Below are 19,501 nucleotides of genomic sequence, written 5' to 3'. Positions count from 1 at the left end.
CCCACTCCATACCTCCCATACCTCCCTCCATACCATTTCTTCATCTCTTACTCTCTCCCACTCTCCCAAGCTCACAACCATATCTCAAGAGACACTATACCTGTCCACCGTAACATTCGTTCACTCTCTCCTTCTTCTCTGGTGTTATGTACTTTATAAACCCTCCCTCCATCTGACTCTTCCTCACTCATGCCTCCCAACGCCGCCACAGGCACTCTCCTCTCTACTCTATCCTCCTCTCTTGACTCTCTCTGTCCTATTACTTCACGGCAGGCTCGCAAGTCCTCCCCAGCTCCGTGGTCATCTGACTCAATGCGTGCTGATACGGACAGCGGAAAGGAAATGCCGACGTTGGAGGCTTAAAACACCATCGAGCCCACCGTGCACACAGCATCTGTCTCCATAAAAGAGAAAAGATGGCTGGTATCTATCTCATGAACACCTTTACACAATCCCACATTCACAAGCACCGACATGACTCTTAGCAAACAAGCGATTGTGCCTGCTTTAGAAAGTTAACAAGTCGCAAGTTTGCGGTAAAATGCAGTTGGGTTGTCGAGGTCAAAACACTATATGTAGCAGCTGTGAATCAAATAAACGTATTATAAATAATGTTATGTTATGTCCCCCCCCCACGAAAGCCTATGCATCTTCCGCTGAAGGCTAAAAACACATCTTCCGACTGCACCTCTGATAAAATATATATATATATATATATATATTCTTAAAGCTGCACTTTCATATGGCTCTTTGTAGTTTTGCAAAGCTAATGTACTTGCACGTACTACTTGTTGTCTGGAGTTTGCATCTTCAAGGTTGAAAACACTTAATTGGAAGTCGCTTTGGATAAAAGTGTCAGCTAAATGACATGTAATGTAATGTAATGTAGAATCAGTCTCTGTAGTTATCTCAACCATTGAATTCCAGCAACAGGAAATAACGTTACTCTTTTACTCACAGCTTTTGTTTTTGTCTGGTGCCAAAACGTTTTGCGGTGTTGCTGAATTCTTAAAAAAACAAAACACCATTTCATTTTAGGTTAAATGCATTGTAACTTGCATTACTGAGATTGTAATGGGTATAATATTACAGAAATGTTATGAATGCGTTATTTTACTGTGTTACAGTGAAAAGCAATACATACACACTTTTGTAACACGTTACTCTCAACACTGACCAAGACTAGGACAGAGCGACAGAGGGACAGAGTTTAGACGTTATAGGCCTCGCCCTAGGCCCCGCAAACCTGGCCCAGAAGCAGGGCTTTATGTATGTGCATTAGAGTCTGGATCGGGCCGAATTTTTCTGTCCGAGCTCGGCCCGCGTCCGACACAGCCGTGATCGAACCCGGCCCGAGACCGACAGGCATTGAGAAATTTGTGTCCGAGCCAGACCCGAGCCCGACACAGTTAAAATCTCATTTTTTTCTCATACTAATGACTAATGTTTTTTGTGTGGAAAGCCCACTTTTATTAAGCAACTGTATGAAGGCATTCGGAAATGTATACAGAAGAGCACATCAGCGCAAACTGAGCAACAACCAGCGCACGTTAATAAGCTGTTAAAATGTTCAATGTGTTAGCCTTTCCTGCTTGCTTCGTTTCCGACCGTGATCAGAAAACCAGGGGAGACTCGTTACCTCCAGGGCCCACGTTATAAAATGAATAATAGTCAGGGTTAAAATCCCATTTCTGGTGAGCAAATTAATTAACTTGGCTTTCAGTCTGGGATTTATTTCGGACACCACACACACAACTCATTCCAACAACTCTGCTCCGGTTGCATACAACATGTCTGCTTCCTCTTTCTCTATCTCTATTCTACCCATACCAAATACACACACACACGGAGCTCTCTTAAAGGAGCAGCAGCACCATTTTACAACAAATGCCTTATTGCGCTGATGTGACCGAGCCCGACCCGAACCCGACCATAATTTCTAAATATCTATCCGAACCCGGCCTGGCCCGTCGGGTCGGGTATCCATGCCTTAGTGTGTGTCTACGCCACAAAAAACTCAGCAGGAATATTGCATTGTCAACAACACCAATCAGGGTTGATCAAAAACACCTCCGACACCTAACAATCACCAACGTTTACTGCCGTGTGTGTGTGTGTGTGTGTGTGTGTGTGTGTGTGTGTGTGTGTGTGTGTGTGTGTGTGAAAAAAGGAGATGTAAGAGAGAAAGAAGTGTTACTGATACTGATCAGATCTGGCAGGTGTAAATAACGGCACTCTCCCTCACTGCCTTTCTGCTTCAAAACAAAATGACAGATAAAGGTGAAAAAGATACACTACTCTGCAGGGACCAGTTGGCACACTGTAATAGTTATCACTTTAAGTGTGTGTGTGTGTGTGTGTATGTGTGCCCAGTGTCAGTGTTAGAACAGAAGCGAGTGGCTTCATTAGGATATCAACATGACGCCTTAGCCGTCGATCCAACAGCCTCAGGCTCTTCCTGTCACAAGATGAAGAAGCAAGAAAATATGAAGGAAAATCAATCATGGGGAGGTTGCTGCTGAGAGCTGAGTTTACACACAAACATAAAATGACTGACAAAGTGAAGAGACTGACTGGTAATTTCCACCGGTTGCGGAGCAGCTGCAGAACGGCTCCGGAACGGAGGCAGAGTCAATAGGTTTCCATTAAAGTCAATGTGTGTATTTCCACTGACTGCGGAACAGCTGCGTTCCAACTGCGTCCCAGCTCCGGCGATCTGCACCCCCTCCGGAGCAGATACGCAGAGCTTCTATTTTTGCCCGACGCCGGAGAGCTCCGCAGCAATTCAGCACAATTCAGATTGTGCGGGACAGGAATTCGAGCACAGAAATAAAATAAAACATCTGGTTAATTTTCAAAATAAAATACACCGTGCGGATCATATTTACCTGCACTACACCTTGAAAACACAGCACAGAGTTGTTTCCCCTCTACTCCTCTGGATGGAAACAAACTGTTGTTGGTTTTGTGGTTCTATTCTATGTGAATTTGCGAGATCTCGTGGGTCCTCGTGACTTCAGCTGTCAGTCATGGCTGCAGCCGTTCTGCAACAAATCCGGATCTGGTGGGTATTGAAGGACGGCAGAGCACAGAGCCGTTCCGCAACCAGTGGAAATTAGGAATGATCCTCTGACCCTTACCTGTTACTGAAGCACTTCTTATACACAGCAAAGTTCCAAATTGTCATCATTACTTTTACATATAAAAAGCCTGTACTCCTGTAATTTTACAATTTGATCATTTGGGTCATCTGGGAAGAAGCAAGAACTTATGGGCCTGTGGGAAAAATACTGCCTCAACCCCATCCCATTTCTTTTGTCTTATAAATGAAGAAAATAAAGTAATGTATGTGTTACTGCTTTGCATGGTTGAATGGTGCTAGAGGATGGCTTGTGGCCGATGTTGCTTGGCTGTGTTTGGATGCTTGCATGGTTTCTTGTACTGAATGTGAATGCTGTTTGATGTGTGGATATGCTGGTGCTTTGCTGCTTCCTGTGGCTCTGCATGGCAAACTGGGACAGCTTGTCTGTTGCTCTAGCTGTCTGTGTGGTGTATTGTTGACTTCTGTCTGTATAGTTTAACCTGTACTAATGTCTTGCGGCTTCCTGCTGCTCTGGTCTAAAATCATCTAGCCAAAGGACTACAGTTGAAAATTTGCCGGCTGGCTAACACTCGCACATTTACAGAAATGTTGATTAATGTGTGTTGTCCTTTATAAATAAAGAATAAGAAAGGTATTTTTATGGGCCATCAGAAGCTGTGTGCACATTGAAACTATATTTATTTAACTTATTTAAATTGTAATATCAAGTTTTATGTCACTGGTGTCTCTATCATGGGACAAAGGGACAAAATAATGAAGAACATCCACCAAGATAAAAATACCTTCCATTTCAAAAAAGGAGACTGAAAGTGTGTGTTTGTGTGTCACATATTACTTTATGAGTCAAGGTCACACTCATGGCTGTGAATAAGTTTTACTGTGAGGCCACATCCAAACTAAGTTATGTTCAGACATCCAACAATGCTGCATTTATTTTAATGAGGCCATTGTGTTGGCACAGTTAAGGTGCCGACTCACGGGGATGGAGGGAAAAACGTTGAACCTTGTTTAACATTTACTGCAACAACAACACAACGTCAACCAGCAAGGCCACTCAAATATGAGTAAGCAGTAAAGCAATTTGAGGGGGGATAAGGGGGAATGCCATAACTCTTGTCTTAACCTGTCGTCCCCCATCTCAATCTGCAAGTAGCAGAGAGAGTTCAGGGGCCAAGGGGTTGTGTAGTTGAAAATGTTAGCCTAGCCTGTCTGACTCATTGATTCCTTATCTGTCTAAGGTTCGAGCAAGTTTGAAGCTATGGTCCCGACCATGGCTCTGAAATATCCGTAGCCCGCAACCGTTGCTGTGTCGATAAGTCCATGGCGCTGTCCGTGGTGCTGAAGAAGCAGACGGATTTGTACAGTGATTGCACCTTTTTCTCTCAGTCCCACCCTTCTGTCAGTTTGCTCTTGGATCTATAATATTTTCTAAGCTATAGCTTCTATGGCAGCTTAATTAAAAGAACCAGTCTTCTAATCACTAGGGTGCTCCCATTGTGCCACCCCCCTTAACAATTAACAAATAGCCTACTGTGTGTAAGTGCACATAAATTACTTAGTGAAATGAACAGCGTCATAATTATGCTGTTTTGTGTTTTGTATGCTGTGATTGTTGTGTGGGTGTGATCACTTTAAAGTTATAAAATCCTTTTATAAACCGTGTCCAGGCATCTGATAGGCCCTATAAACTCATGAATCTGTCATTCAAATCAGCTTTTCATCTTTAGCCCTTTTCATACATTAAACAAGCTATTTTTCTAGCGTAAAATATCATTGTAGGGCAGTTTGTGGTATTTCACATCCATACAGCAGAATAATAGTAAATACATAAGTAGAAGAATGGCGTTGAGCTAGAAAGCAATGACACCAAAGACAAAGAGCCTTTTTTTTCTTTTGCTCATAGCTTGCTGTGCCTAGATGATGAGCTTTCAGACTTTTGGAATAGGATTGTTTCTTCTCATAGCTTGATGTGACCATGTGGTCTATGCTGTGGGGGGGCTTCAAATAAATAAATAAATACAGCACATTTGTGCTGTAAATATGTGTGATAATAAATGTCCTGGTATTGTCAGATTGACATGGAGCCAGGGAGCTATCATGAAAAAAATAACTTATTTCCTTTCATGCTAATTGTTTTGTCTTGTGTGCACCCTTCACGGTATCAGTATGGATAGCTATAATTTAGTACCATTTTATGTTGATTAGATTGAGATCAGTGGATAAACTTTAGGTTTTGGTTGTTGAACACAATATTGTGATATCTTTGACATCCTAAGAGCATTAATTAAGTAATTTGTGTGCATTAATTAATAAATCAGGAGCACAATTTAGTTTTTCTCCATGACACCTACTGGGCTCTGTAGGCTCCAGAAGACACTTGATTTTTTTTTTTACTTTTAGATAAGTGGATTAATTGTTTGGTCACTACGGGGTCTTGTTGATCTTGTGTTGTCATTTTTTAGTAGGATGTTAAAACTGTGGGACAAATGTCTTGGGATGCTGTGTATGTCTCCATTTTTGTGTTGTGGTGGTTGTAGTGACAGTAGAGGTGAATGGGTCCCAGCGGTGAATGTGCACTAGGACCCTGTGAAACATGCAAGAGATCTTAATCAGCCTCTTAATCCATCATGCTTAGGATCTGAGCTTGGCAGGCATTCTAAACACTGATGTTCGACAATGGTCAGCTGTGCGGCCGAGGCTGATCATTTGGCTGATCTGGGTTAGATTGTTTTTTAGGTTTTGACCTAGCGGGTTAAACCAACGCGAATAATTCACAATAGACCTCAACTGAGATTAAGTGTTTTAATTAGATGACTTGTTGCTACTCAAGGATAGTTATCCTCGTTGCGCTGTGTGTTGCTGTTCCAGACTGCTCGCTATGGACCAGGATCTGTGACGAGTGATATCATACTATGTTTACGTGATGAAAACCAAACCTGAGCACACAGCAGCAGCTACAGTTGGGATCATAATTGAATCGGCTTCAACAATTTTTTATTTAACAAATACATTTCAGGTATTCAGCAGAAACTTGAAACACATCATCCATCCATCCCTGTTTATCTTAACATGTGTTCCAATAGATACCAAATATAATCCACTTCCTCTAACTAATATTGGCTCTTCCTTTTTCCAATTCCCTGTCCTTGTTTGGCCCCAGTTGACTAATCCTGGAAACCATCAGGATGGATTAGAAAACAAACCCAAATTCTGTCAAAATAATTTAAATTATGACTGACAATCGACTACAGTGCACAGTAAAAAGACACCAATGATCAGTAATTATACAAGTTATACTGGTGCATTTCAGTGATGTATGTTTGTGGTCTATAATCTTCTGAGAGCACTATAAAGAGCACTCCATTGATTACGAGATGCACTACTACTACTGTATGACATTATCGACGATCACAATGGACAGCTCCAAATTGATGCAGCAGATATCATCTTTTGTATTCCACACACTCTTCTTCCTTGACAAAACCCGGCTCCTACATTACCCACAATGCAACTTGATCACCCACAATTCAGTTGGAGATTCTAGTGTGTTATGCTAGTAGCGGATAGCATTGAGATGCTAGCCTCAAGCAGAGATGAGGAGCTGGCTACGGAGCTGGCTACAGAGGTCTGGTAAACTCAATGCTTTTTAATTCTACACTACACTCACTTATCAGATTTTACACAGCTCTGGAGCCAAAAAAAGGCTTCATACAACTTACTTCACATAACGATTAGTACCTTCCAAATGCTGTAAACAGACTTTGATGTGTAAAACCAGTGGGGTCATATTTTCATTTGAATTATTGTAGACATAGTCACTGAATAACTTGTATCGCATATTTTTGATGTAAGCTTTTGTTCACACATTAGTTTGAAAAATGGTGATAAAAGTGTGTATACAGCAGTCCGTAACTGAGAAATCATTCATAAATTTCCTGTAGAGCCACAGGCCTGACTGTGAACAGCACAGCCTGCCTCCACTCGCCTCAGTGTTTTCTCTCAATGTCACACTCAGAGCTGAATAAATCACAGTGTTGCTGCTTTGATGACATGCTGCATTAAATAACCTGCATGTTCTTCAATCAGAGGATCACCGCAATTACCCAGAATCTTATGTTGTCGTCCTGTGATCAATATGACTTGGGTAAGACTGAAGGACAATCTGTCAATCTTAAGTGAAAAAAGCCTGTTACTATTGTAATATTACTGCTTGTGTCTACAGTCATGTTGGCAGCTTTGTGTGTCTGTACTCAAGCTCAGCGATGCTTTTAGCTACATGCTATTGCAACATGCTGATATTTAGCAGGTATACAGTTTAACATTATCACCATCTTCATTTGTTGATAGCACTTCACATAAAATACAGCTGATGCTGATGGGATTGTCAATAGTTTTGCAGGTATTTGATAATTAACCAAAGTAAAATTTTGACTTGATGATGCTAGAAAAAGTCATTATAATTCATCCTGAGAGGCTCATGAATGTATTTACAAAATGTCATTGCAATCCGCACAATAGATGTTGAGATATTGAGTTGACCCACCGACAGATCAACAATGCCATCCCTAGTCATGCTGCTAACATGGCTAAAAAGTCAAATGAATCATTTCTAACTGCTGCAGTTACTGGGTACTGTTTGTGTTTAGTGTTTCCACTGTATATTTCTTATGATAAAGAAAGTTTGCACCGCTCATCCTTGTTGGCTACTCAGCAGAATTCATCCATTTAAATCTAAATAAAAGTGTTAAATGATTTTGCCACATCTCTGAATTCCCTGTTGTGCTTAAAAAACAGCTGAGTGTGAAGAAAGTGTGCTGTTGTTAGTCTTTATAGCTTTTAAATGTATTGTTAATTCACCAATCATTTTTCCCAGCCAACATTAGCTCATTGAGACGATGGATGGGAAGTTTTTTGCGCCGGAGTGGACTAACTTCAGGATAAACTTCAGTTGTCCCGTAGAGAGCTAGGATAATGGTTGTCCCAACAACGGGAGTCATGAAGACAGAAAAGATGCATGACTTCAACAATTGTTGGGTGTCACTGAAAGACATACTGTAGAGGGGTAAGTGATATCCTAGAGGGTAAATGTGACTAATTATAAATCCTGTACCCACAAGCACTATCTTTCCCGTAACAGCACACACACACACATGCGCTCACTACAAAGTACATATGCACCTCGCCGGCCAGACAAAACCTCATTCAGTTAAGCTCAGAAGGACATCACCGGTATGCCAGTGTTGATTTCAACACTGACAAGCCTGAATGTATCCTCAGTAATGTTTTCCATTCTTTAAATTGTGGACGTGTGTGTGGATCTAAGAGATAGAGTTAGCTAAAGAAAAATGCATTTGCCCACATGGGTTTAACAAAAAAAAAGTAAGTTAATGAATTCAGTTCTAGTGTTCATTTATTTACAGTAATTAATGAGTCAGTGGAGTAGCGAGTGGGTCAGTTGGGATTTATCCATGTCAGAAAACAGCAGCAATAGCAGATATGTGTTGATGGTGTCAAAATGTCGCGTTTGACAGATCAGACAGACATCACAGACAAACCCTATTTATATTACTTCCCCATTTCTTCTCTCTCTCTCTCTCTCTCTCTCTCTCTCTGTCTCTCTCTCTCCTCTTGCTCTGTCTCCCCTCCCAGCTGTGTATGCTAGATCACATTATATATTAGAACTTCATGTATAATAGATAGGGTTGGATATCGGTGCCTGAACCTGATATTTTTTAATAAAATAAAAAATAAAAAGAAGGGTACTAAACAACAGTCGGCGACATTAAAGAACGGCTTGTTTATTGCTAAGGCCATATGGTCAAAATTAAAGATTTAATAATAATGTAATAACTATAACTTAGCTGTCAGCATTTTAACCATGTTTAATCCAGCTGCTAGCTAAAGGTAGGCTAACGTTACCTGCTGTCAAGTGTAGTGTAAAGTCAGGCACCGAAATGACGCAATGAAGTTTGCGTTCTTATTTAGTCTCGTTACAACTGTTTATGTCGGCACTGGTGCCCTATTGGCACCGCGTTTCGGTACCCAACCCTAATAATAGATCAGCTCAGAGGCAGTGGATCTCTCGCCATCTTGACTGTGCATTGCTGGCAGCATGCCAATTGGTTCATTTGCTGCACTTAGTAAAAACCAACAGCGCTACGGGAAAAGCTTAGCTTAGGAACCCGACGAATCTAAGAGCTCAAGTTTTATTTGCTCTGGCAAATATATCTGGTCTCCCTCCTGTTCAGACAGATTTCCAGCCGACCAGATCCTGGCCGGGCCAGTCACAATCATTTATGACACAACTTTCTGTTAAAGTACTATTTTCAAATTCTGATGGCAAAAAACGACAACACTCATTCACAGACATATTAATGCTACACCATCACAGCTCAGCACTGCACGCTGTAGTCTGTTTACATTTCGCTCAGCACTAGGTCTCATGTTTCGTTGTAGGTCTATCCCGTTGGGTCCAGAAGCATTTTGGTCCTGGGCCATTGCTAACGCAATCAAAAATGAGCTGAGAGGTTCTAGACTAACTCGCATTTGTGATGTGGTCATGGCGATGTACTCTTGCTTTCTGTCACATTTAGAGCAGGAAACAACTTTATCCTCTGTTGAATTCAAAATGTTCTCAGCCACTCTAGACTTGGGTCAAAGGTTGTAGCAGGTCATGTGCAGCCCAAAGGTTCTTTGTTGACACCCATAAACATTTATTTCAATGACATGTTATGATTCAGCACCCATTCTATTGGGCACAGGGATGTGCCTGTTTTATTATCATTTCACAATGCTAACATGTTAAGCAACGTCAATGTTAATGGAAAAAGAGTTCAAATGTTCCCTGGGAACATGAGTGTGTGTATCAAATTTCATAGTCATCCATGTAGTTACTGAGATATTTCCCTAAAAAACAAAAATGTCAGTTTGATGGTGGCGCTCAAGTCAGGGGTGAATGAATGTCTTCACAAAATGAGAGCCATGCTGCCAGTGTGGATAAAGGTCCCATGGCATGAAAATTTCACTTCATGAGGTTTTTTAACATTAATATGAGTTCCCCCAGCCTGCCTATGGTCCCCCAGTGGCTAGAAATGGTGATAGTTGTAAACCGAGCCCTGGGTATCCTGCTCTGCCTTTGAGAAAATGAAAGCTCAGATGGACCGATCTGGAATCTTGCTCCTTATGAGGTCATAAGGAGCAAGGTTACCTCCCCTTTCTCTGCTCTCCCCCGCTCTCCTCCTCAATAGCTAAAGACACAGAAATGGCACATACTAAGGAAAGCTCATTGTGGGACTGGCTCTAGTGGCTGTAATTCTGCACCAAGGCTGAATTTCGGGAAAGAGACTTCAGATACAGTATTAGGGGACCACTAAGGTCTATACAAAAGCATCCAAAGAGCACCATGTCATAGGACCTTTAAATATTACGTTGATTCCACCAGACAGCTGGAGCGACTTAAAGAACTGGGAGCTTTAGCATAATTCACTCAAGATATCTGGTTACTTGCGGAATTTTGTAGCCAGTGTCAAATTAAATCTGGTGGGTATATTTCTTGTCCAGCACTTGTCTGACTTGTCTACATATTGCTCTTCTCTTTTCTGTTTTATCATTCTTGTCTCTCCTCACACATTTTTTATTCATTATGAAGCTCATCAGACATCATTTGTCTTTCAGTGTAGACAGAATACTAATTTGTCCATACATACCTTAATGCAACATTCTGCCACTGTGGAACTTCCAAGTGGGGGATCAAATGAAAGACAAGAGTGCGGGTGAGGGCTCAGGGGAGAGAAGATGAGCTGATCACACACATAGACACACACATACAATGCATTGATGGGCAGAGGTGGGAGAGTTTCAATTTTACGCTTCAAGAATGAGAGTGAGGAAATTTAGGGAGATTCATCAGACTGTGGCTATTTGAGAGCGAGCATTGCAGATGGAATGGAAGTGTTTAGGGAGTAGAGATGTTGAGGAGGATACAGCAATGGTTAATGTACAGTGTTGAGGAGATAGTAAAATAAAAGGGTAGGGAAGGGAGGGAGGAAAGACATACAGCATAAAAACAAAGAGAGTGTTTTTAACTGACTCCCTTATTTTATTACCATTAATGGGTGAGATAAGAGATTTAGATACGGGTCAAGAACACTGAAAGCCAGAGAGAGAAAGAGGGATTGGAGGAGCGAAGGGATAATGCAGGTTTATAAATCAATGTGATGGACTGATGGTTTTCAATTTCACCTTCAGTCAGATAAACTCAAAGAGCAGCGTGATGATTAGATTCGTCCTGGGGTCCGTTTCAGAAAGCAGGTTTAATGAAAACTCTGAGTTTGTTAACCCTGAGCTGAGGGGAACTCTGGGCTTTCTGTTTCAGAAAAGGAGGTTAATCAAACCTGGGTAGGGGGGAACTCCAGCCCATTTCAGAACCTCTCCTCCCTCTGACATAGCGCTCTTTGATTTGTTTTTTATCTGCATGAATAAAAAAAACAAGGTTGGTTTATTAACCGTGTTAGGCAGACTATAAAACGTTTTTCTTTTCTCAAAACATGGCATTTCCTTTTGTCGACGATCCCGTTGATGAAGAAGCTGTATTAATTCGCAGGGAGTTAAACATACGTCGGGAGATGATGTTGAGGCCCCGACTATAGATGCATTTTCATCTCCAGATACTAGCCTACCTATTTGAGCGGTATTGTTTTTCTTCTAGCGATTATTTTTTCAATAATTTCAATAATTTTTTACATTTTTCGATTAATCTAACAATTAATTTTTTTATTAATCTGACGATTCATTTTTCGATTAATCTAATGATTCATTTTTCAATTAGCGATTATTTTACCATTGCTCAATTATTAACAATTTACAAATAACAAATTTCAATAAGGTTAAAATCTCTATTTATTAAAATTGTTTAACACTGCACTGTTCAAGTAAAATGAATTTTTAGTGCAACCTGAAGCCAGATGTAGGCTATCAATCAAATAAAGTCACTTTCAGGAGGAATACAAAAATAAAAACTTGAAGTAAACAGAGCAAGTGCAAAAAGAGTAGTGTATGAGAGATTAACCTGTATTTGCTTTTTTTAACAGTAGGTAAAATAATGGGGTTCCACCATCCTTTCCGACATACCTCCACTCCGACATTGACGGAACTTCCATTGTTTTCAAACGTCCCACCACTCTGACAATTTTTCTTTCCATTAGGGTTAGGCTTCGGGGTTAGGGTTAGAGAACAGCAGCATGTCGGAATAGCAGCTTGTCGGAATAGTGGCATGTCTGAATAGAAGCATGTCAAAATGGCAGCATGTAACCAAAATAATGAATACACTCTTGTTTAACATCCAAGCTCTTTCCCTTTAATTTAACTTTAATTATTTGTATCTAAAGACTGGTTAAGGACTGTAGGGAGGAGAAGTTGGACAGTTTTTTTTTCTCGTTCCAGTGATTGGCACGTCTGGGTGATGGCGTCGGTTATGCGTTAGCATATTAGATGTATTTCCACTCACATACCCAACAACTGCTGTAAACGCCGACACAGTCCTCGTCACGGAAGGCTCCAGACTGCAGCCGTACAGTCTCAAAGTTTTCACAAACTTGCGATCTTAAAGTGGCCGGCAGGGAACTATTGTGGGTTTCCACCACTCGCCATACTCACTGGGCCGTCGACCTGACAAAAAACTGCATGTAGGCGGAGGAACTCGGCTAGCTTCAGAGCTAAGGCAGGGCTACAGATTAGGTGTAACCAGAACCCGCGTTAATTAATTTGCACGCAAGTTTTATTTATTTATTTTATTTAGTGACGCTTCAACGCTAATTATTTGTGTCGACGCATTTATGTAATCGATGACATCGACTACGTTGACAAATCGTCCCGGCCCTACTTCCCTGTGTATCAATTATGTAGCCTACACAACGTTATCTGTCCTCATATCACTAACGTCACCCATCGTGGACATGCTCTACATCCCAGCAGATTCTTTGTGTCGCATTTAGTTTTTTTGAAAACGGCAGTTTTCTTTACAACATTGGTGATGCGGAGCATATTAGTAAAGCGACTGTAGCAAAGCGCCGTCAGAAGAGTGTGACGCTCTGAAACGTGTTTTAAAGGTCCCATGGCATGAAAATTTCACTTTATGCGTTTTTGTAACATTAATATAAATTCCCCCAGACTGCCTATGGTCCCCCAGTGGCTAGAAATGGCGATAGGTGTAAACCGAGCCCTGGGTATCCTGCTCCGCCTTTGAGAAAATGAAAAGAAAGGGGAGGTAATCTTGCTCCTTATGACCTCATAAGGGAGGTAATCTTGCTCCTTATGACCTCATAGGGGAGGTAATCTTGCTCCTTATGACCTCATAGGGGAGGTAATCTTGCTCCTTATGACCTCATAAGGAGCAAGATTACCTCCCCTTTCTCTGCTTTGCCCGCCCAGAGAATTTGGGACGCCCATGAGAAAGAGAGAGACAGATCATGGCTTGCAAACGAGCAAAGTGGCAGTTGGTCAAGGTCACACCCCCACCCTCCACCTTGCCCCCCCTCTCTACTCCTCATTTAAAGCTACAGACATAGAAATGGCACGTCCTAAGGAAAGCTCATTGTGGGACTGGCTCTAGTGGCTGTAATTCTGCACCAAAGCTGAATTTCGGGAAAGAGACTTCAGAAACGGTATTAGGGGACCACTAAGGCCTATATAAAAGCATCCAAAAAGCAGCATGTCATGGGACCTTTAAAAGTTTTTGTAGTGTTCCCTGGACACAAACCAGTAAGAGCCATTTCTGTTAATGATGGTGCTGCAGCCTCAGAATGGGAGTAGTAAGCCTAAGACTTTTTCGCCCACAGGATTGCACCTAAATGAAATAGATTATAGGTTCAATACCATTTCACCAGTAATATTATGCTTATGATTAAATATGATATTATTACACTATATCGGAACTTACACATTTACTCTAGCAGTAATTTTCTCCTACGCAAATTCTCTCTCTTTTGCAGCAACGCTGTGTTGCTTTTTTAACAAAATACATGTTCAAACTCGCTGTATGTGAGCATGATCATGATATACTTCTGTGTCTAATGTATAGAAGTGTGTTTAGTGTTTTGCAGACACAGTGTGTAGTGTTTTGCAAAACGTGTGAGGCTGACGTTGTGCTTATTAGTGGTGCACATCTGGGTCAATGTTTTGCTCCTCGAGTGTAAGGTTTTGATAATTGTGTAATACTTTTGATTTCAATGTGTAAGCAATCGGCAAAAACTGTAATTAATATGATTTTTCCTGACACATAAAATGTGTCTGTTTAACCAGGCAGGGGCAATCTGCTCCTAATGTGCTATGTGTGTGTGTGTGTGTGTGTGTGTGTGTGTGTGTTTGTGTGTGCCACAACATGCGTCAGAAACCAGTCTGGGTAAATGTTGATTAAATCAACAATTGTTTTTTATAGAGCAGACCTTCTCTCAACACACGTGCGTGTTAATGATATGTATAGTGTGCAGGACAGAGAGACTAATGTGAGGCTTCTTGTGTGATCACTCATCCCGTACCTCAACGCACCTTAATGAATAAATAACACAGAGATCAAATGGAGGAGTTCACAAAAGAAAATACACAGAACATGAAATATGCAAGACTTTCTTTTACAAAAAGCTCCTTCTCTCACTGAGCGTGTTAACAGCGGTCCGAAACTTTGAAGTTCTTGCAAGAAGCACAAACCATTCTATTAGCGTTTTAGATGTATCATGGCTGTAGACTGTTAGGCTTGTTTCACAGTAATAGTTAAAAATGAAGGGACTAAACCAAATTCTCATGGCAATTTTTATACCTCTGCATTACAATATGACGTGGTTGTTTCATTTTGTGCTTGTCTGTCTCCTACATGCACCAAGCTCCAATTCACCTACTCATTCTTGGCTCCATCGATTGCATCAATGTCAACTCCAAGAAATGGCAACATGGTAGCAATCAACAATGTCTGTAACAAAGAATCCCTGCGCTGTCATTTTTACCAGGAAGATAACAAGCACCAAATCAGTGTAACACACACCGGCTGCATCGGCGAGCATCACGTCATTTAACATGCGTCATTGACAACCATAGCACACATTGTACGTGTCATGCAGACAGAGCATATAGTCAAGATACAACATTCCAGGGAGAAAATGTGCTACTCTTTTTGTTGGGGAGAGTTGGCACGTGTTGACACTGAGAAATAGGACAATTGGGTATCTTAACAAGTTGATGTGTGCCAGCCTCCACTATATATTGACATCTGAATTTTAGTTTGAAACTGCTTCATAATCAATATGAGAAGACACAGGGTGTAATACTTTATCACTTACTAGCACAAATAATAGTAAATGTAAACAGTATGAAGTCAAATGTAAGTCTATTCTAATGTATATGTTCAAGCCTCACTTTATGCCACACACTGAAAATGTGACTCATTGAGCAAGAAGTAACTCCTAGAAGTAATCCAATATACTATAATATGGACTCCTGAGTCAAAGCAATCACCTTCTTCCAACAGTGGCCCCAACAGGCTCCATCTACAGTCCGGCTGAATTAGACTTGCCAAGTTTCACAACAACCCTCTTTGTCAGTGTATTGATTGAAAAAACGTTTACCCCGTGAAAGCTCCAGCTTCTTGACAATAGTGTCATCAGAAATAAGTTAATGGAAAAAAGACTTTAGCCTAGTTTGTCTGCTTTGATGTTTGAAGACAATATCTATCTTTTATAAATGTTCCCTGTCTGACGAGGCAAATCAAATCTGCAGCCATCATATACAAAAGAGTGGTCTGATGTCAGAGGAAACCATGGAGCCCGCGGGCAGGACATCTTAAGATATTACTTTTTGGAGAGTAAACGCAAGCACAGAAGGGGGGCAAAAGGACACAGAGGGAGAGAAAGGGCTGTGGTGCAAACACAAGCACCATCTCGGGGCAGGTTTTGCATACCAGGTGTACCGGAGCACAATTTAGAAATCCGGAGGGATGGGATACATTGTTCAATCACTTCAGCCTTTCTCATCCCCTTTTAAAACCGGAGACAATATTCAAATGGCCTGGGATGAGAGGTGAACTTCTCTGATGATTAGTTTACAAAAATAAAATAATATATAAATACTGTGAACACACCTCCTGGAATTACAGAAGGCCATCGAGGGCATGTGTGCAACAGTTTTTTTTTCCACATAGGGCTGCAAGTAACACTTATTTTTATTCACAAATAATCTGCTGATTTTCTACTGAATTAGTTGTTTCACAGCCCAAGGTGATATGTTTAGATCGCTTGTTTTATTTGATTGTCAGTCCAAAACTCAAATATATTCAGTGTATTATTACATTGCAGCAAAGCAGCACGTTTGCAAAGTTGGAACCAGTAAATACTTGACATTTTTGCTTAAAATATGACTAAAATGATTAATTGATTATCAAATTGGTTTGTATTCATTTCCTGTCAATCAACTGAATAAATTGCTAATTGAGTAATTGTTGCAGCTCTACGATCACAGAATAATAACTGTATGTAATAAGATTTGCCTTATTACTATCACCACATGCACGCAATTAGTCCCTTTATGGATATAACATTGATTTATGTCTAATGTGTCCTCTATGGGCTACATGACTGCGGGGACACTCTCAGCCCCTAAAGGCATATAACAGGGACTCTGGTTCCAGCTGCATCAGGACATAATAATTCTTTTGTGCAGATATCGACTGTAAGCAGCAAAATAACCAGCAGAGATTGCCTAATGTCTGCTGATTAGGTGATTACCCACGTCTTTACAAAATATTTGTTGCATGCAGTTTCAGATGACATCACCGCCTGTTGTGTCATGATCACAAAATAATCATCCAGCAATCACCTTAGAATCAAGCAAAATAGAATATTTACACCCATTGTGTGACCAGCTTTGTGCAGCACTTCATATCACACAACCTGCCCCTTTTTTTTGAGCCACAATAATACCAAAGTGGTAGGCTATACCAATATCAAACAGTCCTTCCAGAAAAATGCGGAGTTTTTTTGTGATTGCTGCGGGCAAAAATCTTTGATTGTGTGGCACGTTTTCTTAAAAAATGCGATAACGGTAACTTTCAAAAATTGCGGGAACTTGCAAAAACTGCAGTTTGATGAAAAAGAGAAAAAAAAGTGATTCCCCCAACACCCTGCTTTTCGGTGATGTTCACGTTGCATAATTACGCCACTTCATAACATTGCCATGGCAACAGGGGAAAATGACTGCTCTTGTGTGAAGTAGCCTAAACGCAACATTTTTCAACTTTCTGCTAAAATTTATGAGACTTTTTTGCAACGAAAATGCAGGGATTATGAAATCATGCAAGCCCCGCATATTTTGCGCCGAAATCGGCAATTTATGCGTCGAAAGTGCGCCGTATTTGAAAAAATGCCCCCGCATAAATCTGCGGACTTTGGCTGATTATGCATGAATTATGTGATCGCATAATCACGTTTTTCTGGAGGGACTGATCAAAAAGCATCTGCACTTTCGTATTCATGGAGTTGTCGCAAAACAAAAAACACACAGAGAGAGAATGATGGATAGAGGGGGGCAAAGAGAAGAGGTATTTATCATACTCTAAACTTTTCATAATTACATTTCAAGTGACCATATGCCTCTCGTTAACAATGAGCAAAGAAGCTGCAACACGCAATAGGCCTTCGATATCCATGGATTCATATTCTGTGCTTTGTCTTTCTTATCACTTTATCTGATGTCTCAAACACTACAACTATAGGTTTACAATACTTTACAATAAGGGCCACACAGTTTGAGTAGTCACCAGGGAACAAATGAGGAACAATGAGGAAGCAGGAAGCAGGAATGACTCATGAAGGAGGTGGTCAGAATTGGATTGATTCACAGATATTCATTAACTAATTATTACTTAATAATTCATTAATATAGGATCTCCCAGTCTGTTCTCTGTAACTCATCATTATTATAGTGCTCCATTAGGTAGGGAAGTACTTATTAACGATTATTCAATTATAAAGTCGTTCCTGATACGTTCATCGCTTGTTTTTTAATCAACTAATCATAAACTTATTTTTAGCTACTCTATAAAATTTGATTAGGAGTTACTCATTAACTAATGGTTCACTTGAAGTTAGTTCCTCATTCGTTGCCTGGTAACTTCTCAAATTTTGTGTCCTCGACATTAAGCAAAATCCAGTCCAATCATGTTTAGGCTATTTGTCACACTCATACACAGTACAACTTGTAGCGGAATCTGTTTGTGCTATAGCTCCAGAAAACACTTACAAATAGAAACAAACAGAACAGATTATAATACTATAAACAAAAATAAACTATAGCAGTAGGTTACGATTTAGAGTGAAACAGTATAACCTGTGCATATGCAATGACAGGTAATGGTGAATTATATGTGTAATGGTTAGTTAGATCACCAAGTCAAGATGAGGACAAGCAGATAATGAATTAAAACACATTGGACTTGGTTTGCTCTTCATACAGATTAAAATACGACAGACCAGTTGCTTGTTGAAAGAGGAAAAGGTTATTTTATCTAAGTCCTCTAATTCCCTCATTGCGATAAGAAGACCACGCACGCACACACACACACACACACACACACACACACACACACACACACACACACACACACACACACACACACACACAAGCTCTCCTAAGGCGACCTTAAAAAGTTGAGGCCGCCCCTCTCTTCCAGAATACAACAGTTTGGATCACAGGGAGAAGCAAACGTAACCCCTAAACCAACAAACTGAGTTTTTACCTTAGCGTCCAGACCTCCTCGTGCGCCCCTGGCACCCCCACACCGCCCGCTGCTCATCTCGCGGCCCGGCCCATCACCGCAGGTAGAGTGCAGAGAGGACAGCCAGCACGCATCACCGTGTCCAAAGGTGGAGTAACAAATAGGCTAAAAAAAGGCGCTGAGGATGAAAATAAAGAAATAAGAAAGAAAGACTGGACTTGTGAGTTCTCAACTTTTCCCTTGTCCAGTTCTGTCCAGTCTTACTTTTGTTTCTATAAATCACTTTCCTAAATGAAATCTTGCTCCTGTTGCAGTGGACCGAAGTGCATCGGACTGAAAGAGGCTGAATGGTCCGCTGTTAGTGCTCTGCGCTCCCGATATCTGTCACACAAGTCAGAATGTAGAGGGTAATTTCCGGTGAAAAGTTTCAAAATACAACTCAAAAGGATGAACGTGTTGGATCGTTTGTAGATTAAGCACTTTCAAAATCTGTGCGTGTGTGTGTGTGTGTGTGTGTGTGTGTGTGTGTGTGTGTGTGTGTGTGTGTGTGTGTGTGTGTGTGTGTGTGTTTTATTAAGAAATCAGACACAGCAAACAAAAAAAAGGAGTATAGGGGATTTTTATGATTTGAGGCCATATAC

General features: G+C 40.8%; 1 protein-coding gene across 1 annotated transcript in view; it reads right to left on the bottom strand.

Moving 5' to 3' along the window:
- Positions 1 to 19,193, bottom strand: part of gcgrb (glucagon receptor b) — a 58,578-nt gene extending 39,385 nt beyond the window's left edge. Inside the window, exon 1 of the mRNA XM_028588392.1 lies at positions 18,882 to 19,193. The gene's annotated coding sequence lies outside the window, so the exon portion shown is untranslated. The remainder of the gene's footprint in view (positions 1 to 18,881) is intronic.
- Between the last annotated feature and the right edge of the window lie 308 nt (positions 19,194 to 19,501).

Source organism: Perca flavescens, chromosome 2, assembly GCF_004354835.1.
Source record: "Perca flavescens isolate YP-PL-M2 chromosome 2, PFLA_1.0, whole genome shotgun sequence".
Lineage (NCBI taxonomy): Eukaryota > Metazoa > Chordata > Actinopteri > Perciformes > Percidae > Perca > Perca flavescens.
This window is presented reverse-complemented; position numbering and strand designations above follow the sequence as displayed.